Consider the following 26,395-nt stretch of genomic DNA (forward strand, 5'->3'; position numbering starts at 1 on the left):
TTCACTGAAATCTTATCATATTTCATTTATTCAATAAATATTTATTAATATTTAATATAGCCATGATATTACTGATCATGAAAAAATACACCCTGGATGAAATGGTGATCAAAGACAGAAATTACAAGGGGAGGGAAGATACAATATTAGCAAGTAATCACACTGATTCACTGGAAAATTACAACTATGATGAATGTGATGGAATTAACGTTATTTTGCTTTGAGAGTACAAAGCAAGGCAGTCTGAATCTGCAAGTGTGATTGGGGGGGGCGGTCAGGGAAGACATGGTTGAAGGAATGAAGCTTAAGTTAAATCTCAAAGAGGAGTAGAAATTAATCAGGTAAAGAATATAAATAAATGGTACAAAAAAGGAATGGTGGGTCAAATTCTCTGTAGTGGCAGAGCACATGAATGGTAGAAAAGGCAAGGACAACTGAGAGAGGGAGTGGGAGAGAAGCAATGGGGTTTACATGATTCTTCATGAAAGGAAGTGGGTCAGGCAGGCATGGAGGAGGGAGGACCTGCATAACACTATAACCATGCTTAGAAATTCTGTCTTATTAATGAAAATATTGGGAATCCACTGGAGTATTTAAGTGGGTGTGGGCAGGATGTCTATAATTCAGTACATTTCAAAACTATTTTCTGGCCACAGTGAGGAGAAAAGGGCTGGAAGAATTCATGAACAAATGTGGATAGATAAACGTGGCATTGCTCAAGTCCAACTGAGCATTATACAAGTCCCACTTGTATAATGGTGGGAATAACATAGTAAGCTTCAAAGTGGTTGATGAGGTGAATTTTCTGGAATTTGGTGAGACTTGGCTATGATTGGCAGAAGAGGGAGATTTTGAGGATGACGCCATGTAGTGACGAGGCCGTTCTCTGAAACTGGAAACACAGGAAGAAAATAAGACTCCCAGAGGAGGTTTCATGTTGAAAGCATTGAATTTGAAGGCCCTTTGAGACAAACAAGGAGGGGTGACAAGAAGACAGTTGAAAATACAGATCTGGAACTCAAAATAAAGGTCTAAACTAGATATATAACCTTGTGAGTCACTTGCTCCTAGGTGGTAATTGAAGCTGTGGGCAAGGCTGAGACTGCCTAGGGAGCCATCATAGAAGAGGAGGAGCAAAGGGCAGGAAGCTGGGGAGACGGATGGTGGATCAGCAGAGCAAGCAGGGAGGGGCATAGCAGGTGCAGGGCTGGAGCTAGAGCTGCATCAGGACAAACATCAGGAAACCTGGAGTCTGCACCCACCGTAGTCCAGAGAAAAGGCTTTAAACACTTTGTACCCCGAGAGAGAAATTCTTTACAAGAGACTTTTCTATATGAATTAAACACTCACTGAATTAGATAAGAAAGAGCAGTTCTCCAAAATCAGTTACTGCTCTTTTCCCGTAAGTTATTCCAAATTCGTGTGTTCATGAACGAGAGGCATGTTCCACAGACACATCTTAAATCTTCAGTGCACACAGACATCCTCAGCAACTCAGGAAGCAGATGACTAACATTCCTGTGGGAACAGGACACCAGCTACCTGTATGTGTTAGGACTACAGTAAAGCAATGGTTTTCTTAGTCAGAAGACAGACTTCCAACAACTGCAAGACTGAGCATATTTGTAAACCCAGAAGAGCAAACAAGCAAGGAGACAACTCCTGAGCATTAAAGATAGATGTTTAAAAATGTAAAATATATGTTTTAGGGTGGACATTTTTTTCAGATATTAGCACAGACCCATTTTTTTCTTCTTTTATATAAAACTCTTACAGATTCTACTGCTTTCCAACTAATAGACAACTATGTCAGGTGATAAGGATTAAAGAACTTCTCGAAACGGGTATGCAGACACTGAGGGTAATAGACAACTAGAATCCTGGCAAGAGGGGATAAAAGAAAAAAAAACAAACAACAATATTTAAAAGTTATCTTAGCAACTCAGGAAGCAGAGATCTCTGAGACCCTAACCTGAACACATAGACTTTCTCATTCCGATGGCCCTAAAAACCTGGGTTGTATTTCAAAATGGTGAAACACTTTGAGTCATCCTAATAAACCTGAGTTTGAATGATGTTAATTAAATTTTAATATGCCTTTAATATTAATTTCTTTAATTAAAAAAAAAAAAACACAGCACTTGTGGGGATCAACTTCGGTCATCTCGAAATGAACTTTTCCAAACCTCTCATTTCTGTGTGAGCTAGATAATTGTGAGTGTGAATTAACCATTGCATTAATTAATTAGTCTTTTCTGACTTAAGATATTAACTGGGAACATATTGAAACAAGAATATTAGGTTTGGGGGATACTATAACAACAAAACACAAACTGGGTGACCCAAACGGCAGAAACGTGTTGTCTCATAGTACTGGAGTCCAAGGTGTTGGCAGGATTGGTTCCTCCTGAGAACTGTAAGAGAAGGGTCTGCTCCAGGCACGTGCCTAGGCTTACATAGACGGTTGTCTTCATGCTGTATGAGTCCCTCTCCAAATTTTCCCTTTTTATGAGAATTCCAGTCATGGGTTTAGGGCTCCCCTTACTGACCTCATTTTAACCTGGTTAGAACCCCATCCTAGAAAAGGTCACATTCTGAAACACTGGGCATTAAATCTTTAACATATGAATTTTGGGGGAAGGGGAACATAATTTAATCCATCAGAGTTGGCATCTGTGCAAAAAGAATTAGAAAATAAATTCATAGATGTCCTCTTTTCCACCTACTGCTAATCTTTGTCAAAGGAATCCTCTTTAAAGTTTAGTATTGCTGATGGGTCACCTTAAATTCATTGCCTTATCTTCTTCATGATCAAAAGCAGTGTTTAATAATTAAAGACTAGCCACTGTACTTCCACATACTTACCATAGTCAACCTGGTGCTCTATTTTTTCTAAAATATCCCCACCTCCTCTAATTTTCTGATAATGGTCTTGGAAACATGAACCATATATTGATCATCTTAGTATACTTGTTGTGCACGGAGCATTGTGTTTTAAATGTGATGCATGATTAATAAGCATTTTCGAGATGAATTGAATTGGAATGTTAGTTTGGATTATCAATTTTCTCAGTGACTATGGAACTTTGTGAAGTTAATTGACTCACATAGGAGATTGCCTTAGTCTCAGTCACCAAGTTCTAATTAAGTAAACTAATGAAAAATTGACAAATGGTGGCTCAATTAGACCTATCCCATCTATCTTGTTCTCTGGACATTCACTGGCCTTACATTCCTAGAGCAAATGTAATTAATTGGGATACATTAAAACTGTGGTCTCATCCCCTGAAAAATGAGGACCCCAGAATTTGGTGGGCTTTCTTCAAGAGTCCATCCAGGAGGATCTTGTAGCCAGCTAATGAGGATGGCACAATTAAAGTTTATTACTGATCAAATTTTCCCACAGGCTACATACTACTAATTGAGAGAAAAGTTTGTACATGTGAATGGAATGAAATTTTTATGTTGTTCAGTAATTTGCATGTAGATTCTGATGTTATTTTCAGGTGACACCAGTCTCAGTTCTATGACCTTTTCAAAGATATCTCCCTGAGAATGCAAACTGAAGATACCTATTTAGCCCATTCTTTTTCTATTATTATCCTTTCAGAACTTATCTTTTTAGTGCTAGGCACAATTGCAAATAATCCTTTATATTTGTTTTTACTCTTTACTGCCTCATACATTCCACCCACACCCCTACTGGCATATAAATCCCCAGGAGTTCAGGAGTTTAGTCCCTCTCCATTGCTAGCTCATAAGGCCTTGCCATAGGAGGAAACCACAATATTTGGCAAGCATGACTGCATGACACCCCCTCTGCCCATACCAGCTCTCTCACCTCTCACAAATCTCCCCTCTGTTCATGTCACTCAGCTCTGACTGGTCTCCTTACTGTTATTCAAACACACATACCATGTCCTATCTCAAAGTCTTTGCAGTTTGTTTTCTCTCTTCTTCCATTTTCTTCACTACTTTGCCTTTTTCAGGTGTCTTCTCAACAAGTCGTACTACCTTTTCTCTATGGAATCCCCCTCCATGCCCCAGACTCTTCTAATGCCTGGTTTTACTTTGTGTTTTCCATTGCATACACCATGTAAAATAGCATATATCCATTTTTCCCCCTGGATGCTGTGATCCACCACTTATAAAACCCTGCTAGAACTAAACATTCATTCCCCAAGCTGTGGGGAAGGTTTCTTGCCCTCAGATACCTGGTCAGTGGGAAGGCCATTCCTGCTCTGGGTTTTGAGGAGGCCTTTGTTACAACTAAGCTTCAATTTAACTTTTCTTTCTGCCCAAACTTGTTCCACTCCCTCCTTCCTTCATAACATACTGGTTCTTAATAAAATTTCCTAAACAAAAATTTCTATTTAAGAATGCTTTTCCTGTGAATATAAGTTAAGCCACCAGGGAAGAGTTACCTGGAGTGCACAGTTCATGAGAACAAGAACTTTGCCTAACAGATCCATTCTTATTCACTCCTGTGTACCAGGGGTCTGGAACAGTACTGAAGGGCACTCCATTAGTGTTCATTGAACATATATATGGATAACATGGCAGTCATCTCTCCTCCTAGAATTTAGGGTGTGCACATGCGTGAATGCCATATATTTTTTACTTGAAGACAATGCAGAGCAGCTTTCAGGAGGTTGTTCACCTCCTTTGAAGGAAAATGCTACACACCATGAATAACCACACTGGAGAGTATATCTTGCCAATCACCATTTCTAGTTATTGTTTTCTCATAGACATTCAGAGGTCCTCTGGGGTGACCTCACAGCTCATTTGACCTTCCTGGAAACATAAAGAAGCCATATGAGCAATTCTTTATTTTCTAAATGAAGAAACTGAAGACTAAAATAGTTTAAATGACTCATTTAAGCCAGTTACTAGAGCTCAACAGCACTAGCCCCTAGGCCTGTGCTGTGTTCGTTTTTCATTCAAGAACAAGTCTAGCTACTAAGAACTAAATTTTAATTTATATAACAATAATTTTTATACACACACAATTTTTTGTCTTGCCCATGCATTATTTAAAACTCGATTTCATTCTTTGAAAGACTAGGTATCCCTCTTTGATTATGACTCAAAGATTCCTCTGTAGTGTTGAAACAAGTAGAAAATTAAATAAAAAGAATCTATTGCTTTTAAAATTTATTTGTGAGGCTCTTAATAAACACTGCAGGAAATGGTAATCATTATGCCATTGATTTTGAGAAGACTTCCAAGAGCCACTGTTACTATAGAGATATCAATATGACTGTTGTCAAGATAACTTTATTATATAAAGTCTGAATTTTAGTAGATGATAGGCACAACATATTTAATATGTGCTGACACCTCTGCATATTTATATAGAGTTACTATTTGTGTATCCATGTATAGATGCAAAAAAGAATAGTAAATTTTAACTGGCATGCTTAATATTTCTGCCTAATTTGCTTTAAAAATGGCACATTTGATTTAATATTTGGTTCACTTGAAACTCATGGCCAATAAGACTGAGAACAATTAAGAATATAAAAATATCAAATATTTCAGAGCAACTTATTTTAGCGGAATGAAGAATACCACTGTAGTAGGACCCATGAAGACGTCCTTCTGAAGTTATCTTCTCTGCTGCACACACTGACTGGTGACCCTAGCTGCTCTCTCTGTCTGGATCCACGGAGTCCATTTGCCACATAGACCGTTCCTGATGAACAGCCAAGGTACCAAGTAGACCCAAGCTGGTGAAATGACAGACTTCTCCAGCTAGTGGCATTGGTTCAAGGACTCTACATTAACCTGGCAGAACCATTCATACAACTGTAATATAGTCCAAGATGTTTTTACCCAATTTTTCTACCTTACCTCTCACCTGAATTCCTGTCTAAAGGAAGGTAATTTTATCTTCCCCCACTTCCTCTGCCAGTAAATTTTATATACCCATCCAAATCCAAATGAGTATCTGCTTCTTGGCAAATCTGGTCTAATGCAAATGATAAAGATTATGTGCGACGTGAGATGTTCCACCCAACTTCACCACTTCCTATGCTCAAAGACAACGTTCAGTATAACTTCCAAAGTAATTATTCCTTTACCTATCATGTATGAGAACCTGATTTGGTCCCCAGCACCACAGAAACTGAAAGAAACTACAAAGTAACTATTCCTTATTAGGTGTCCAAGTGACCAGGAAACATCTAGAAATCACTTTGGGGGAATCTCAACTATCACACAGCTACATCCAGTCTCAGGACTGGATGTAGAGAATCCTTTTCTTAATGTGACAATGCTTCATGGTTAGTTTTGATGCAGTAGGAAAAAATCACTATGTTTGAGTTTCTAGAAATTGGTCTATGATATACATCAAAATGGACAAAAGTAAAATCTTAAGAGGAACCAATGATATTAAATTATAGATAACTGAAATAAAGTCTGGGAGAATGATGGCACATATCTGCCATTACAGCCTAGGAAAGCAGTCAGTATCACAGAGACCTCTCCTTCCTGGGCATGCTTGAGGGAGAAATACATATTCTGTGAGCCTGATCTGCAGAGACAGACATACTTAGCAGTTATGATAAGCAGTTATTTACATAAACTTTATAATGCAATCATAAATATTTTTTTCTAGAAAACATTTGTGTTCATTCCAATGTGCTACGAAATGATCTAAGAGGGACTATCATTTGATAGTCATTACCACTTGTTGCATATTGTGTAAGTGCATGGAAAGAGACCTGGGCTCCACCAGATCCACCATTAACCAGCCATGGGCCTTTGGGTAAACTTCCTTGTGGGCAACAATGCTGTCAACTCCAGCATCTTCAGTTCAAAGGATTGTGCATATTCAAAGGAGTCAACATGTCGGGAAGGACTTTGCAAATTAGAATGTGCAAGAACAAAACATGATTTCTCTTTAAAATAGAAGTCTGTACCATAAAATTGTCAGAATTTTAGCTCTGCAGTATTGTTTCACTTGTTAGAATCAAAGTCGTATAATGTAAGTATGAAGGACAGAGAGTGCTTCCAGTGAACATTCCTGTATATTACCTTTCTTTGTGGTTTTCGACTCTTAATGCACTGGGACTGTGTTGGCTAATGTAGGGTAAATCATCCTATTTCCACTTATGGGCAGGAATATAGATTTTTAAATGTAACCCATAAAGTTTATTAATCAGTGACCAAGACACAAATAAACATACACAGCATATAATTGAATCCCTTTTAATTCCCACAACAGGGTTCTATAGTGACATTTATGGCTCAAATTGATGTTTTTTTTATTACACAAACTGAAATATCAGGAAAAAAATCATTCAGCCTCCTGGCATGTATTATCTATTCTAAAACCAGGTCTTAGAGTTCTTTTTTCTATGCCCATGATTAATATACAGTACAGGATACTTTTTCTTCACCCATATGTATTGGCAAGACCTCTAAACAGAACCCCCAAAGCTTCTAGTCCCTTCTTCATTCACGTCACTTCAAACTGCTTTTCTGTAGAGCTTCAATTTGGCAACACATCTTCTGCTCTAAACTTGTCAGTGGCTTCTCGTTGGGTGGTGTTTGTCCTCTTTGGACTGGCACTCAAAATATCTGCAGTGCCATTCAGACTCACCCTGTCCGTCAAGTTCCCCATAATCCATCTTATTCCCCTTTCACTCTGGAGGAAAGTGGTTTACTCTCTAATTTTGGAAGTAAGGTTGTACTTTTCAGCTTCCTTTCCCTCCTTTTTTTCAAATGCATTCCTATTTAAATATTACTTAGTTCTTGAACAGGAAGGCTCTCAAGAGGTGTCTGTTCAAAGTCTTTAGATACCAAAAGATAAAGCAGATCCAATTCCATCAGTTAATGAAAACTATATTCCCAAGCCACAACTCAAAACTCTGACATTTATATGTTCACTGTGCCCAGAGTCCTGCAGTGATTCAGCCATGGAGTAAGTGTAACACCCAGCTTCCATGGTTTCTAAAGAAGCATTGTCTGACATCTACCTTCAGTGGTACCCCTTCCATTGATCTTTCAAGATTGAGTCAAATGAGGAATTAGCTCTATCTTTTTTGACTCTCTTATAACTTTTATTGTCTATATAAAATTCACCTGAATACTAACCATAAGGCACTTCATGATGTTAAATTTTCTTAATGATTTTTAAATGACAAAAGTATTACCTACTTACCATTATACTTTGAAACTTCACAGAGAATTATAAATAAAAAATGGAAAGACCACTATCTTCCTTGTAAGTCCCCCATCCAGAGTAACAACTGCTAATAACTTATTTTCCTGTGCATCTACTAATATGTACATAGAACTGATACACCTAGAAAAAGTTCTAGTCTGTTCTTCAAAGAGCTCACATTCAATCTTTCTTGTTTTCCTTACCCAGTGTGAACACATGGGCACACACAAATGTATTGTGATCACACTATGCATATTAACCTTAAATTTAAACATATCTAAAATTAATTGAATTAATAATTAAATTTTTGATTGACACCTTTATTGTTTCAAATTCTTAGTACACACCTATGGTTTTCCTAGTGAGCCCCTCCTCAGTACTTAATATATTTTGACAACTGTATAAGATTCCGCAGTAACATAGTTGGTAGAAGACTACTAGAATTTTGTGTGTGTGTGTGTGTGTGTGTGTGTGTGTGTGTGTGTGTAAAGAGAGAAAACTCATGTACAGCACATATAAAATTTATATAGGAAATTTACCAAAAATAAATTATATCAAATGCACATTGTACTTAAAATCTTTATATATATATATGTATATGTATATATATAAATATACACACATATGTACACACATATATATTTTTCAACAACTGAATATAAAAGGATTTATTTTCCTCATCTCACTACCCATCATTTTTTCACTTTTTACCCATCTGATGAATAAAAATGCTAGTATGTTATTACAATATGTGTCTCTATATATACAGTGTATTTGTCTATCTTTTCAGTTACGTGTAAGACATTTTTTCTGTACAATTTTCTTCTTCCCATTTCAACATCTCTTCTATCCTCTTTCTGCACTTTCTTTTATTTTGCTAAATGTCTTTCTTCTTGTTTAAAAGTAGAATGAGAACTTAAGGCCAAGATTTTCTTTCCAACTTTGTTTCCTCGTAAGTTTTCAACACAGAGCTTGCTAAGAGCAATAATTCTGCAAGTGCTTAGAGTTTGGTTTCTCTATAGCAGGATGTCTAGCTATCAGTCTTTAAAGTTAACTTGGACAGAGATAAAGGCTAAGTAAACCAGATGTGTTTGCACTTTGGGGTTGACAGTATCGGCTGGCTTTGATGCACTTTTTTCTCCAATCAAACAGGTGTCAGTAAAGACAGGTGTACAGAGATCATTGACTGGACATGATATCTATAAGCAAAAGGAGCTATATAGTGTTAGGTATATTTATCTCCTTTACTGACTTGTGAGACAGTGCTACATAGAAAATGATCCTCCATTTAGAATAATTTTATTCTACCACACATACCACTCTCTAGTTCACATTCATGTACAGCCCAGGCTCCTATCTTGTCCTCCTGATTTAGTTTCACATCATGTTTTCAAATAATCTCTATCACTTGGAATCAATTGATAAGAATCAAAGTTGTGTTTACTTCCTTTCCTTTTGGTCAGATGAGAATGTGTTCCAATCTTTACTTCTAGGAGAATGAAAATATAATGATAACATATTCTTACTGGGTAGAAAGAGAGGAAGGACACATGATCTAAATCCTCTCCATGACCATGAGATGCTTGCAGCCCACTCAGGAAGGGACGTTCTCTCATAGTGCCAGCTGTCCCTGCAGCTCAGAGTAAACCTAATTCTCTGTGCAGATTGAGGAAGCAGCTACCCATCAGCGTCCAATGGGAAAAAAACCCATCCAATCTCACCCAAGCATCAAATATGATGCTTGAATCTTCTGTGAAGTTGAATCTTCTTTCTGTTTAGTCAATGGAAAGTATGTAAAGATCTTGGAGAGAGTTCCTTCTTTCAATGGTCAGACATTTCGAACCCTCCAACACTCTTGAGGACACCTCAGTAAGTGGTTCTCTCACGACCTTCCCAGGGAGTATAGACACACATCACCGCTCTTCCTCCCCATGATTCCTCCTCATCCCCACTCCCACGTGACTAATTTCTGCCATTCCTTAAAACGAAAGCCTACCTAATTACTCCACCCCCTCATTACCTTGCCTCCCTGTCTCTTTTCTGTCATATAGCCCAACAATCCACGGATAGAAATTGGTTAACTGTGTATGTGAATCTCCGTGCTTTCTTTATTTTGGGAAACGTTATAGCCCTTCTGTTGCCAGAATGGACTCAGTTTTATTTCTGCAGCCTGGACCTGTTCTTCTCTCTGTGTTGTGATTTCTTCCGCTCTTTTCCTGTGTCACATCTTTAACAATGCATGAAAGAATAGCCTGTCATTCTTTCCCTGTCCTACTGTAACACTTCTCTGTATTTTTCTCTTACTCATCTCTTTTTTTCCAACTAGCTGCGTATTTTACTTTCATCAAGTTCCCCTTTCTTCCTTTTCTCACTGGAGTGCCTTGGGTCTGGGTTTTGTTTTTATATTTTAAGAATTATACATCCTTACCTTTTTTTCCCAGAGGCCCTTTAAGGAAGCAGCCCTTGATATTTCTTAGGCTGGTTTGTTTCATAAAGATTTCTAAAAGAGTTGTTTGAGGGCCAGCGATCCCTGTGATTTATGAGTATTGTTCAAACAGTAGCAGAGCTGCAAGAATTGAGCAAAACACAAGGATCCAGAGGGAAACAGAAAGCTAATGTAAAATACCATAGACCTCTAGTTTCAAAAAGATCCTGACAGTAGTCTCAGTACTTACAGAAGAACATACTGCCTTTCAAAGACAGTGAGTAACTTACAGAAGGCCATACCACTAATGACAGCAAGATTGAGAAAAGGGAACCATACCCAAGACTCTCGTTTGCTACTTGGTTTCTTCCTCTACCCCTTCCATTACCGTCACTTCACCATTTTTAAAGTTCCAGAATTAAGCACCAGCTATGTGAACCCTCTCTCATTAATCTAGGGGTACAGATCTCTGGCATACATCAAGGGAGTTACTTTCCATGGAAGGGAAGTCGGTCTGACAACAGCTCGGGAACTCACAATTGCATTGTTTTAAGAGCAAACTGCCTCTCTGATCTGCCTTGTAAATTATAGGGGAGGAAGAATCCAAGCTCCTAATAAAGTTTTAAATAGACTGCATCGAGCGGCAAGCTAACTTTGAATAATGGTGCCATCCAGGAGAGCCTCATTCTCCTTCTGGAAGGCAGAGACTTGGCCCTACTACCAAAGGGAGCTAATGATTCTCAGGTTAATCCAAAGAGAAAGGCAAAGAAGTCTCAAGTTGCCTTCCCTTAATACCTTTACCAGTTTTATGCTTAGAGAAAGGAGAAAGAACTCCCCATCCTGGGTAGGTCACGGTGGCTGTTTGCAAGCAACGTGATTGCCTTTGCAAAGCTGCTGTTTCTAGATTTATGTCAAGATTGAAGTATGATAGGAAAAAGGGAGAGAGCAGATCTGGAAGAAAAGACTGCCCGCCCCCCACTGATTCAATGCATTTCAGGAGGCATGGCCCGTATTTATGAGTCCTGCCTTCTATGTTGTACATTCTGTGACTGGTGCCTTGATATTTCCTTCTTTCCCCCTTCAAAGTATGGGAGAGGGGTTAGTAAAAAGGGTTCCTGGAGGAGGAAAGAAAACATTTTTAATTGTAGACTTTAGATGTTCTTTTTATACAAACAAATCCAGTAAGCATTATTTGTAATAATGTCTTATGTTTTTATTTGCCTGGGACACACAAGATTATCTCTCATTGGGGGGAAGTGTCTAAAATTATACTGCTTCAATTTAGGTTTGACTTACTAGATCCAATACAGGACAGCAAGTTAAATTTGAATTTCAAATGAAAACTAAATTTTTTTTTTTAGTATTAGTTGCCTCAAATATTTCATGATGCATACATACACTAAAAATGTCTTTGTTTTTCAATTAAAATACAAGTTTAAAAATGCATCCTTGCATTTTTCTTTGCTAAATATGGCAACCCTATTTAGACTTCAGTATTGAGCCAAATGTGGAGACTTCTGCCTCTGTAATTGTAGAGAAGTCTGAAGTTAAAGGAATTGTTAGGTAGAGTGGAAAGGAAAAGAGGGAGAAAAAGAAAGGAAGAATATCAAAATACTACAGAAATGATAACAAAAATTTCAAGTATTTCTTGGATATGCTCACAAATGTGGATTTGATCCATAGGTTGGAATTATGATTTTTGCTGTCAGTGAAAGTTTTGGTCTTATAAATGTAGCAGTTAGGAATATTCTTTTATCACTTGTCACCGCAGTGGTGGAAAAACATAGAAGCAAACGGTTTCACAATTTTGGAGGCAGGTAAAGGAGGAGTATTTCATGGTCCTCAAGATCTGGGGCACTGCATTAATACAGGATTGCCCATACTCAGGATAAATCACTTTTCAGGAATATAGTGTCTTTTATGTGTTCCATGACACAGTTGTTTCAATTTTAAGTCCAGGGCAAAAACAGTGGCTCTCTCATAGCTTCCTCATGGGGACCCTTGAGTATAATTCATATAAAGTACCAAGTACCATACTTGGTTAACAAATATCCAGTAAGTAGTAATGATTCTTCTTCCACCTTCCTCTCCACCTTTGAAAAATAGCTATCAAAATTTTAAAAGGAGGATAAAAGTGGTTTATCCAAGAATAGATTTGGACTCAGCACAAAAAAAGAAAAAAATAAAAAGCTCTTAAACATACAATAAGTGTTTTATCTAATACCATGAGTGAAATTTTGAGCAAAAGTAGCCAGGTAAATGAGACTACATTGTTTATTTGTGGCATATTTCACATAAGGACTGGGTCATTTTTAATATTTCTGTTCTATGCAATGAAAATATCCTCAATAATACTTCTAAAATAATTGCAAATAACAATTGACTAAAGAACAAGGTGAACGGCAAAAATAAAAATCATTAAAAATTGTTAGTAAAATCACTTAAAATAAATATTATAGTATGAAAAGATAAAAAATATTGACAAAGGTATTTGATTTTATTTCTATAAAAACATGTTCCATACCAAATGTTGACTATGATTATCATTTGGTAGTGGCATGTTGGGGATTTCTTTGTTTATTATTGTTAGTTTCAAGGTTATTAGAATGGAAGTGAAAGAAATAGTGTATAAGAAGAATTATGTGATTAATTTTTCCTTTTATTATAAAAATTAAAAGAAAAAACTGATTTTTAAAAAGTCAAGAATGTCCCTTCCTAGAGTCTGAGATCAGAATTCAGTATCATCAGGCAAGATGTGAGGCCTCTATATTGATCTCATGGTTTGATCCCACTGTTATTTTATTGAAGAACAGGAGTGTGAAGTAGATTAGACCAAGGTGATGGGATTCTGATTTAGTTATCAACAAAGCATAAACATTATGATGGAGTATTACATATGAATTGAAGTAATAAATATTATCTGCAAGATACTTCCACTTTTCCAGATCTTCATATATCATCTGTTATTTTTACGTTCCATGTTTTCCATCCAAATGTGACTAGCTTGTGTCCCTTCACTTAGAGTCAAAACTTTTAGAGAACTCCTTGAAGACTTTATCATGGATTATTACCTTTGGGTAAAAATCCCAGGCAATTTGACATAGGGTTCTTAATTTTTCAAGAATCACGGTTGTCAATCATTATGGGGCATCTCATCTTCAATGGAGTTCTTATAAAATCCAAGTATTTGGACAGGATGTGAGTCCTACTGCTTCAGAACCTCCATGGGTGTGTTTCTGAATTTTTTTTCCTGTTTTATTTAATCCCACACTGAATGTTAATGGATAGCCAGGGCTAAACACCATTACTCCAGTCATAGAGGCCTGTACTATACAAGAAATAAAATCAAAGAAAAGACATCAAGTTACCTTGCTGTAATTCTAAATCAGTTATAATTGAGTAGTGAATTCCTGGCAACTTCAATTCATAGGTAGAAGCTAAAAGAAAATTAATTTTCTTCATAGCATGTTTATATCAGCAAAATAATTTCCTGGGAATTGACCTTTTCTCAAATCAAACATTTTTGATCTTTTCTTTTCATTTAATTTAATCTCCCATTTATAACAATTTGACTTTCATATGTTATGAACAGCAGAATCAAGAATGTATTTGAACATTTAGATTAGATTTTTGTTTCCTTAATTTTGAATTTCAAAGTCCATTAGCAAATGCAGCATTTATGAGATTTTCTGGCTAAGAATCAATCAATACAGATTTCATCTACAAATTGTATAGGAACATAGTTTTTTTAAAAAATGAGATTTTTGAGGGATAATTGATGCTGAATGAACTGCATCATATATGTTTAAAGTATAAAAATTATTTAATTTAAAAATTTTATACACTCAAAACTATTACCACAATTAAGATATTTTTATTACTCCTAAAGTTTCATATGTCTCTCTATATGTCATCCCAATCAACATCTCTCTTCCTTGGCAACCATCTATCTGTTTTCCAGCACTAAAAATAGTTTTACTTTCTAGAATTTTTAAAATGTGACATTACTCACATATATATTTAAGTCTGATTTCCTCCACTCACCATTTTTTAAAATCTTTTTTGGATCTTTGAATCAGTGATTTTTAGCTTCCAATGTATAGATCATGCAAATATTTTGTTAATCTATACCTAATTGTTTCATGTTTCTGGGTACTATTCTGTTTTTTTTTTTCCCATTATAATTATACTTCATAGCCATTGTACTTTATGCCATTGCCAACCTAAATTGCTAGTTCTAGAATTTTTAATGCAAAATATAAAATTAGTTTACAAAAACTGCATTGACATTCAAATAGAATTTTATTTTATTTTTTATATAAAATTTGCAGGCATTTTATTTCTTTTTCTTCTCTGATTGCATTGGATAGTAATTTTTGTATGATAGTGAGTAAAATGGATGAGAGGAGACATCTATGCTATTTTCCTGAAATTAGGTGGAACACATTCAGTCTCTCACTTTTAATAGAATTTTATTTACTTATTTAATTGATACATATTTATCAAGTTGAGGAAATTCTCTTTCAAGTTTATTGAGAGTTTTACTTTTGATGCACGTTGAAAATGTTAAATGTCTTTTTGGCATTAACTGAGATGATTAAACTTTTTTTTACTTATGTTGATATGTTGAATTACATTCAATGATTTTCTTTCTCTTTTTCATGGTAACCAGTTATATTTTAATTATTTATTTTTATGGGTGCATATTAATTATACATAAGGATGGTTTTCACTGCGGCACTTTAGTGCATACATAGAAACACAAATTTGATCAATGTCCCTTTACCAGACTTGGATTCCTATAAATATGCTATGTTCTCCTTTTCTTGTTTCTTTATTCTTCTTTTTTTGTTCCTGGAAGCTTTTGGATTAATTTTATGTTCATAATATTTTATATAATCTCTGTCACTGGGTCATTGTTAATGCTTCTTTAAGCAACTGATGGTTCCACTAAGGTTTACAATATGCAGCTTTAATTAATCATAATATAGCTTCTTTCAAATAATCAATCAACATATTTCAAATAATACTATGTGGTTTTGTACGTATATAAGAATCTTATAGATGGCTACAGATTCCTTCCTTCTCTTTTTATCTTTTTTATGTTATTTCTTTATAAACCCCAAATGTATTGCTATTATATATATAATATATATTATAAACTTCAAATTGCTATTATATGTATTCTATATATGTGTGTATACATATATATGTATTAACCAAGAAAATATCTTTTATAGCAACTAAAGCATTTTAAAACATCTTTTATATTTACATTTATATTAACCATTTCCAGAATTTTTTTGTGTGATGTGTATATGTGTAGATAAGTTTTTACCTGTTACATTCAGGCTTTCCTGAGAACCATATTACACAGCATCTGTATGGCACAAGTCTGCTGGTGAATTCCCTATTTTGTTTGTCTAAAGAAAGTCATGCCTCTTCTACTTACATAAGTGTTTTCACTGTGTGTAAATTTTGGGTTGACAGCATTTTACTTTTAGTACTTTAGACATGATGATCCTTTTTCTTTGGGCTTGCATACTTTCTGACAAGAATTCTGCTACATTTCTCTCCTTACTCTGTAAATCACTTATTATTCTGTCCTCTCACTATCTTCAAGATATTTAGTTTATTTTTATTTCGAGCTCATGAAATATGAAGCATGTTGGTATGTATGTATGTATTTTTTTTTCTCCTGTGTTTCTGTTTGGGTAATTTCAGTTGATAAATCTGTAAATTCAAAGATGTTTATCTGAGTTTTTTGAGGCTGGTCTGACTGTCCCAAGTCTTTATTTCTATTTCTCTGATTTTTATTTCTACCCTTTCCTTTTGATTTTTTCTTTTGGTTTTGGCTGTTTTTTTTTTTTTTTTTTAAATTCTGCACATATTATTGCATTTTGTCAGCCTTGTTTATTAGAGTCTTGAACATATCAATCATTATTATTTAAAATGCCTGTCTGAAATTTCAACCTCTCAACCATCTCATGGTCTGGTTCTGTTGATTGCTTTGTCTCTTGACTATGTTTTGCTTTCTTTTTGCAGTTATGGAGAGTCCCATAAGTTTTGATTGAGTATTGAGCATAGTTTGCAGAAGAGCTGAGCTGAAATAATTGAATAAATGAAATGAGCATTCTTCTTCTATTGTTGGACATTCAGCTGTAGGGTTGAATTAGTATGGGGAAATGTGGAGTAATTTTGGATTTTGTTGTCATTATTACTTTCACTGACCTCAAATTCCTTTAGTGTTACCGTGTACTTAATGTGAGGAGTACACTAGTGGATTTTTCTCAATGTTTTACTGGACAGAAACATTACTTAAGCTGCATCCCACGTATTTTTTTGATTTGACATTTTTAGTTTTATTTGATTCAAAATATTTTGATTAAAATTTTGATTTCATCTGTTACCCATAAGTGATACAAAAAGCATTTTTTAAATTTCTAAATATTTGGAACATTCCACATACCTTCCTGTTATTAATTTATAATTCAAAACTTTTATGGTCAGAGAACACACTTTGCATGGTTTCAATCATTTCAGATTTATTGAACCTTGTTTTATGGGCAAGCACATTGTCTATTTTGGTAAATTTTCTGAAAAGGAAATGAGTATGCTATTCTATAAAGTCAATATGCTTGATAATTTGTATTCTCCATAGTTTCTGAATATTTTCTTGATTTATCAGTTATTGAAAGAAAGTTGTTGAAATATCCAAATGTACTCATAAATGTGTTCATTTCCCCTTTCAGATCTATCTGCTTTGCTGGATGTATTTTGAAGTCTTTTTATTAAGTGCATAAAAATGTTCAGTTATGTCCTTATGAACTAATGCCTTTATTATGAAATCATAGTCTTCATCACCAATAATATTCCTTACCTTGTGTTATGTATTGATGGTAAAAAAAAACTAGACTTTATTATTTGATTAGGTAAAACTAATATAAGTTCTTCAAATCTACATTAGCATAACATGTATTTTTTTATTTGATTTTTTATAAAATATTGTATTTACATTTATTCATATTTAAAATGGGTTCATGTAGACATAACTATCTATACATGATGCTGTTTGTATTTAAGTGAGTTTCGTAGATAGATTTCAATGAGATCTAACTTATTTATCCATTCAGAACATCTTTGACCTTTATTGGTTAGTTTAGACCTTTAGTTAACTCTTATAGTAAGGTTAATTCTACCAACTTAATAGTTTTTTCATCTGTTCCTTTTTCCTTTTTTCTCTTTTTATACTTTTCATTGATGGACTTTTATGATTCTGTTTCATATTCTATATTAGCTTATTATATATACCTCACTATTTAATTTTCTTAATCGGTACTTTCAGGTTTACAATATACAGCTCTAACATATACCACCTCAGGTATAGTGTAAGTCTCCTACAATTATATGTTTCTCTACCTGTAATTACACAATTGTCACATATTATTTTTAAAAGAATTTTATTTTTAAATAATTAAATATTTACATATATTTATAAGAAACATTGCAGAGAGACCCTGTGTAATATATAGTTTCCCTCAATAGCATTATCTTGAAATATTATAGTACAAAATCACAAGCAGAACATTGACATTGATACAGTCAAGATACAAAGTATTTCATGCCCCCCATATTGACCTCTCAGAGCCTTAGCCACTTTCCTTCCGTCCTTGGTCCCCTCTTTAATCCCTGTCAATTATTAATCTATTCTTCATTTCTATAATTTTGCCATTTCAAGAATGTTTTATAAATTAATTATACAACATGTGATCATTTGGGATTGGGCTTTGTTGCTCTGTGTAATTCTCTAGAAATTTACCAGATTGTTGTGTATATGGATAGTACATAACTTAGTTATCACTGTTAGCACAGTTACTTAAGCTAGCTTAGTTAGCACAGTTCAGTTAAGCATTAAACTATTGAAGGACACCTGGGTAGTTTAAAGTTTCTATAAATTACTAATAAAGCTACTCTCTATACATTTGTTTCCAATGAACACATCCTCACTTCTCTGGGATAAATGCCAGGAGTATGATTGCTAGGTCGCATGGTAGTTGTATGTGATCTTTCAAAGACATTGTCCAGCAACTGTTTTCCAGTGCCCAAATGATTGTAGTATTGTACATTTTCACCAAACATGGATGAGCCAGTTTCTCTGCATCTTTATCAGCACTTACTCTTTATACAAGTTTTCATTTAGACATTTTGATTGGCATGTAGTCATACCTCACTGCAAGTTCTCAGAGGATGACGATTTTAAGGGATTTTCATGTGCATGTTTGCTATGTGACATTTCACTTTTGGTGGAATAATTTTTGTGCACTTTGACAATTTTCTAAAAGTAATGCATGTGGTTTTTTACTGTTAAGTTTTATAAGTCTGTATGTAGTATAGATATTAGCCCTTTGTTGTATGAGTTTGCAAATATTTACTTCTAGCCTATAGCTCATCTTTTCATCCATGAGAGGATCTTTTGAAGATCAATTTTTGAAACCTGCATCAAAGTCAATTCATTCATTTCTCCTTTTAAGGGTAATAGTTTTAGTGTAAATCCAAAAATCTGCCTCACACTAGATACAGATTAATTTTCTCCTACATTTTTTTATTGTTTGTAAATGGAGAAAAACAGAAAGCATTCCCTCTAAAAACTGGAAAAAGACATTCTATTCAACATCATCCTTGAAACTCTAACTAGAGCAATTAGACAGACCAAAGATATTAAAGGGATATGAATAGGAAAAGAAGAACTCAAACTATCACTATTTGCTAACGACATGATTCTATATTTAAAGGATTCAAAAAATTCCACCAGAAAACATTTAAAACTAATAAATGAATTCAGGAAAGTTGCAGGATATGCAATCAATACTCATGAATATACTGCATTTCTATTCATAAGTGATGAATCTTCTGAAAGAGAAATTAGAAAAACTACCCCATTCACAATAACCTCAAAAAAACACTTGGGAATTAATCTAATAAAAGAGGTAAAAGACTTCTATGATATAAACTGACTTCTATGATATAAACTACAGAACACTAAAGAAAGAAACACTAAAGAAAGATCTCTCATGTTCTTGGATAGGCAGAATTAATATTATCAAAATGGCCATACTACCAAAAGTGCTATACAGATACAATGTGATTTCTATTGAAATTCCAATGATGTACCTCATAGAAATAGAGAAAGCAATCATGAAATTCATTTGGAAAAATAAGAGACCCAGAAGAGCCAAAGCAATTCTGAGCAGAAGAGTGAAACAGAAGGCATCACAATACTAGGTCTCCTATATTCTTTTTCTAAATGTTTTAACAGTTTGACAGTTTTACACTTTACATTTAAGCCTGTGAACCATTAGTGCTTAATTTCTGTATAAGTCGTGAAACTGAGGTTGAAATATATGTTTTGCTTATGTATGTGCAATTATTTACAAGCATCATGTGTTGCCATAACTTCCTTTAATTAGTTAGACATATATCTAAGTACTTAGTTCTTTTCCATTTATTTTAACACACTACACCGTGCAATGAGTACTGACCCTGAGTAGACTGTTTGCTCTGAACACCTTCTTTTTAAAAATTACTTTAGCTATTTTAATTATTTTTTCTTTTCCACTTAAACTTCATAATAATTTTGCCTATAAACACACAAATTGTTATGAGGCTTTGAAGTACACAGTATTAAACATGCATATAAATTTGGGGGAGCAATGGACACCACTACTGTTTTTGTGCCTTCCAATTAAACAACACGGTGTGTTTCTCCACTTATTTAGGCCTTCTATTAACATTTTCTATGTTTTACCACACAAGTCTTTACCTTTTGTTAAAAGACTTACATGGAGTTTTCTTTTCAAAGCAATTATAAATAATATTGTATTTAAAGGTTCATGCCCACGTGTTCATTTTTAGTAGGTAGAATCAAAATTGATTTTTTACATTATTTTTTTTTTTTGCATCCTGCAGCCTTGTTAAACTCATTTAGTTTTAGGATAAGTTTAAGTTAAATGAAAACAGTTTAACCCTTTTCACTCTTGTTTTTCTAAGCTTTGTTCCCTGGGTCCAGAGACCCCTTATCTTTGGATTATGGTTATTTTGTCTTGGCTGTATAGGAACTAACCTGATGAAGACTCGACTTGATATCCCAAGCATTATGGAGTCATTACACCATGTTTGCTTCTTTTCTTTTGGTGGCTTTCTCCCAGTACTAGAATTTCCTCACAGTTCTTCTCTGATGAGTTCTTAACAGAACACAAGGAGGTATCCTCTGAAAATACCTGTGGCGCTCTCTCTCTCTTTCCCTCTTTTTCTTCTCTCTCTCTCTCTCTCTCTCTCTCTCTCTCTCTCTCTCTCTCTCTCTCTCTCTCTCTCTCTAACACACACACACACACACAGAGAAACGCACACACACATTCCTGACCCTTGTGAAGTCTGAGTCCCATCTAATCTGTTCAGGGAGGCCACCAAGTTCTGATTGGGTTTCCCTTCCATATATCGCTACCTGGGTATTCTTTAGGAAGTAAGTTGGGGCAATCATAAGGCTCGCCTGCTTTATTTTCCTCTCTCTGGGATAATTATCTTGGGCTGCCTTTGGTTCAATATCTGAAACTGAACTACTGATTACGTATGTGTACATGCAAATATATATACAGATTGACAAAATTTGCACATATTTTTGCAGTTGCTTGATAGAGGAGGGTAAATTAAGTCCCTCTTACTATACCTTCACCTGATTCTACACAATTTCCCTCAGATAATACAGAATGGGACACTTTCCAACTCACATAATGAGATCAACATTATTCCAAAACCCAAACTAGACAAATACATTGCAAAAAAGAAAATTGGACCAAAATATCTTATGATGGAAATGCTAATTACTCTGACTTTATCATTATATGTTGCGGACATGTATTACGTGTAATCCCTTAAAGGTATACAATCATTACATGTCAATTACAACAAAAAATAACATATATTGAATTATAACATCCCATAAATATATACAATTAGTATTTGTCAATTAAAATAAAAATAGATTAAACTGAAAAAATAAACATCCTGGGTTGGGGACATAGCTCAGTAAGTTGGTAGAGTGCTTGCCTTCAAAGCATAAGGCCCTGGGTTTATCTCCAGCACAGCAAAAAAAAAAAAAAAAGAAAAAAAAATCCTATGGAAAATGAATATAGACCCAGGAAACAATCTAGAAGAGTTCACTAGAGCTAAATGCTAGAACAAGAAAGTAAGTAATGATAGCATTGATTATAACTTCAAAATAAGACAAATATGCATGTGTCTAGTGTCTATGCTGAATTAAACAAATGACTGAATAAGCAAATAACTGTGGAAGAAAGAGCACATTTTTGTAGAAGAATTCAAAAGAGTAAGTATAAAAGGAATCAGGAAAATAAATATTCACTACAAAAATAATTACTCCAGGCAAAGTTTACTAGTACACACTAAAATTCATGGATAACACTTCAAGAATCAAAATTATTCTGCAGCTTCAAAGTATTTCCCCAAATATGTATTTGCTGCTGTGAATGTTTTAACCAATGTTCAAATATTATTTGATGTTCCTGTCTCCAAGAAGTTTAGATGTCTTTCCCTTTTGGCTCCATGTGGAGACTAACATTAATGAATAGATTATGGAAAGAAATAAATATCAACTTAAGAGGAACTTGACAGATACCACACTAATAAAGTGATCAAAGATAATATCACCAGTGCTGTCATGTTAATATTATGCACCTCTTAGTATGAGGCTAGGGTGAAAAAACTTTGCTTTCTAGATTCTTCCCCCAAATCCATAATCTCATTCTAGTGATAAGAAAACATCAACAAATTAAACAGAGGAATCACTCTACAAAATACCTGACGAGTGCTCTTCAAAAGAGTCAAGGTGGTAAAGGAAAGCAAAATCTAAGAAACGCTCACAGGTCAGAGACCATTAATACCTGATGATTAAAAAACCAGGCCATCCTGGTTCGGGTTGTGAAATACACATGGGGCAATGGTGGAAAATTTAGTGAAATCTAAAAAAACCCTGCAGTTGAGTCAATCCCATTGTGCCCATGTTCATTTCCTGTTTTTAATCAATGCATTATGGTGCTATAATATGGAACCTTAGAGTTCCTGAGTGAAGGAAAATAAGAGTTGTCTGTATTGTTTAAAACGTTTCTATAGACCTCCAATTATTTCTACATAAAAATCATAAAAACAAAGCTCCGTAACACTTGCCTGAATAGCAAAAGCTACCTCTGTCACTCTCAGTCTTCCTGCTTCAATCTGCACGTTCCTTCCAACTCCCTCCTACCCCAGGGCTTTTGCACAGGGCTCACAAATTCTCTGGCCTTAATTAAATCTCTGACATTTTATTCTGTAGCAATAATCCCTTATTCACCCTGAAGATCCCAGATCAAGAATCTCTTCCTCACTTTGGCAACTCTCACTAGAACAAATCCTTCCTATGTAAATTCTCATAAGTCATGGACCACTCCTCCATAGCCCAAGACCCAGCTGCAATGCCTCTGTACGATTATTTATTAATACTTGTCTCTTCTACGAAACAGTAAGCTGTATTGTCAGGGACTGTCCACGGTTCCATTTAACCAATACTTAGCACAAACTCTGACATAGTGTAGGCACTCAGTAAATACTAGTTCAATAAATAATGTTGTTTCTTTACGTATCTGAAAAGTCTGAAATTGTTCTTCCACTTGCCCACAGAAGGACTTCCCTTTCCATCAAGCGTTTTGGCAGGCAAACATCCCAGTTATAAACACTGTACAGGGAAATCATTTAAAGGAAGCAGTTTACCAGTTCCTCTCTGTCCAACCTCTCACCCCAGAAAAATTCCAGGCAGCTCTGCCACGCAGGGTGAAATCTTCCAGCTCCTTCTATAGTAACTCTCCCTCAATAAATAAAGAACGAGAGGATTCGTCCAAGCCTACAGTACAAGCCAGGGAAGCCTTTGTCTTCTGCTTTTTAATTTTTTTATTGTTAACTGAAAGGTGTTAAAACCCATTTTTCAAGTTGCTGTTTATCAGGCAAATGAGTCTTTGAGGCAAACCCCTGTGGGATTTGCTTTACATTTCGGGGACATTCCAGTTCAGTGACAGCAGATGGAAAATCATAGTTAGAATTTTAAAAAAGAGCCACAATGAAATGAGTTCTGGAGAGATAACAAGACTGCAGATACACAGGAGGGGAATATAGCTAGAAAAATTTGTGTTTCGAACCAAAACCTATACCCAGGGATAAGAGCATGTGCAAAGAAGGGAAGTGAACTCTTGCTTGGTGTTGGTTATAAAGTCCTCCCTGTGGCTGACTACCTGAAAACGGAATCCTCTCTGCTGATTTAATTTCCTGCAGTACCCAGTGTTCTTTCTTGGGAGAATAATATGGGGAATTCAAGTCCATCTGATACTTGGTACGGACCCTCTGCATGGAAGTCATATTTATTATTTGCCTTTCTATGGGATTGTTATTGGACATTAATAGCCCAAAATATACAACAATATTTATCTTGTATTAAAAGAATATCAAGCATTAAATAGTTGATGGGAAGAATTTCAGGTGACAAGTGATTCTTGATCTCATGGCCATCACACCACAGATACTGAAGACTTGGCTTGTTTCATATATGAGTGGTGTTGACTCACATATACAAGATCTACTCACTGAGTGGATAATAATGTGCCCATGATCAGGAATTTATCTGCAACAAATATTTCTTTTATATTAAAAGACCATCCATGCACCATTCCCTGCTAATGTTTAGAAAGTTGAGAAAATAAACATAAGTAACCTATAATCACACCACTCAGAGATCATGCCTGCCCCCTGAATCTTTTTAGTAATTATAATGAAGAACACTGATTCTTCTTATTTATTTGCAATATCCTAAGAATTTTCTTTTATTATTAATTGTTTCTCCCGAATAAAATGGGATTGGGTATGCAATAATTCAATAGCTGGGTATATCATAAAAAAAAAAAAAATAGGACTCAAACCTCTAAGAGATTTCCAAATATAATCTGATGTGTATATGGGGTGGGAGATGGGTGAGTTTACCTAAAAAGACCCCATATATGGTTGTCTTTTCTACCACATGCCAGGCTCATGAACTGAGTATATGCCTGCAAAAGCAGTTTTTAGAAACTGGCACAGTTATTAAGTGGTAAGAGTAAATCTCACCAAAGATCTTATCATCCATCTGTGGTTTTTCTGAAGACTTCCCTTACTGCTGAAGGGAACTTCTCCAGGTTGGATGCATTTAGTTACTACCAAATGACTGTTATGTCTCCAAACTATTCCAATATTGTCCTGGATGATTTTGCTTGAAATTGTCAGTCTTTATACGAGTGTCTGATCAGTTGTTCACTACAGTTTCGACTATTCTAAGGAACTATATAAATACCATGGCACAAGCAGTGAAGCACTGACCATCTCAGGTGATGGCTAATGATCATGCATTAGAAAAGTCCTGGTATGGATGCATCTGAATTGGTCCTGGAGGTTGAGATACAGGGCGCAGAGGTGCAGTTCATAATGGAGCTCTGAGACATGGAGCAGCAGCCAGCGGAAGTGGGCTAGAATGGTGGTGACCATGGGGCACTCCTTTGAAAACTGACATGTGGGACGTGCAGAGTTGGAGGGAGGAGGTATGCTTAAAAAGAAAAAAAAAAAAAAAAAAAGGTGTAGGCAGGAAGACACAGGTGAAGCAGGTTCTTGAAACTTGCTGCAAGTGAGGAATCTTAGGAGTTATGCATCCGAATTCAATAAAGTCTTTGTCAAGATATTTTAAAGTTTTGTTTCTTTATTTTTAATCTGCCCCTGGAAGTAGCAGAGTTATTACTTACCTGTTAAACAGAGGGCACTACCTGACTTTTTGGTCTTGTTGAGTGTTATATAAACCAATTTCATGTTTTTAGTTAATCTGGTGGAAGAGACCATCCTGAGGTGGATGGTAGGTGGGTTATCAGCTATCTCAGGATGCTTCCACCACAGCCTCCGTTGTGGGCAACTTTCTGCTTATGACAGTTGACATGTTCTTATACAATGTTACAACCCTGCATAATATATTCTCCCTTAAGTTGAATTCCTAATCTACAGAGGAGAAATGCTGCTTATACATAATTTACTGAAAATATTTTTAATTACCTAAATATATCCCCATATTAACAATGAAACAAATAAGCATGACATAAACACTGTTTGCTCACGCATAGATTGGACAAACATAGAAAATGGGTGTTAATTAACAAAGCAGGAATTTTGCAAGGGCGTCAATTGAGATTCATAAGTCAGGAAGCTTCCATGGTGTATTTCCTTCTTATGATAAATACACTTCAGTAAATCATGTGCAAGGACATAATTTATTACAATGACCATTGATTTATGTTCTCTTCCTGACCTATAAAAATCTTATCCATAAACTGGATGCTGTGGGACACACCTGTAATCTCAGCAGTTCAAGAGTTTGAGGCAAGAGGATTGCATGTTCAAAGCCAGCCTCAGCAACTTAGTGAGACCCTGTCTCAAAATTAAACAATTAAAAGAGCTGAGCATGTGGCTCAGGAGTCAAGTGCCTCTGGCTTCATCCCTGGTTATGGTATTGGCATCAAAATAGACAGGCAGACCAATGGTACAGAATAGAAGACACAGAGACAAACCCACAAAAATACAATTACTTCATACTAGACAGAGCCAAAAACATACAATGGAGAAAACATAGCCTGTTCAACAAACAGTGCTGGGAAAACTGGAAATCCATGTGCAACAGAATGAAATTA

The sequence above is a fragment of the Sciurus vulgaris genome (genome assembly GCF_902686455.1).
Source record: "Sciurus vulgaris genome assembly, chromosome: 8".
Lineage (NCBI taxonomy): Eukaryota > Metazoa > Chordata > Mammalia > Rodentia > Sciuridae > Sciurus > Sciurus vulgaris.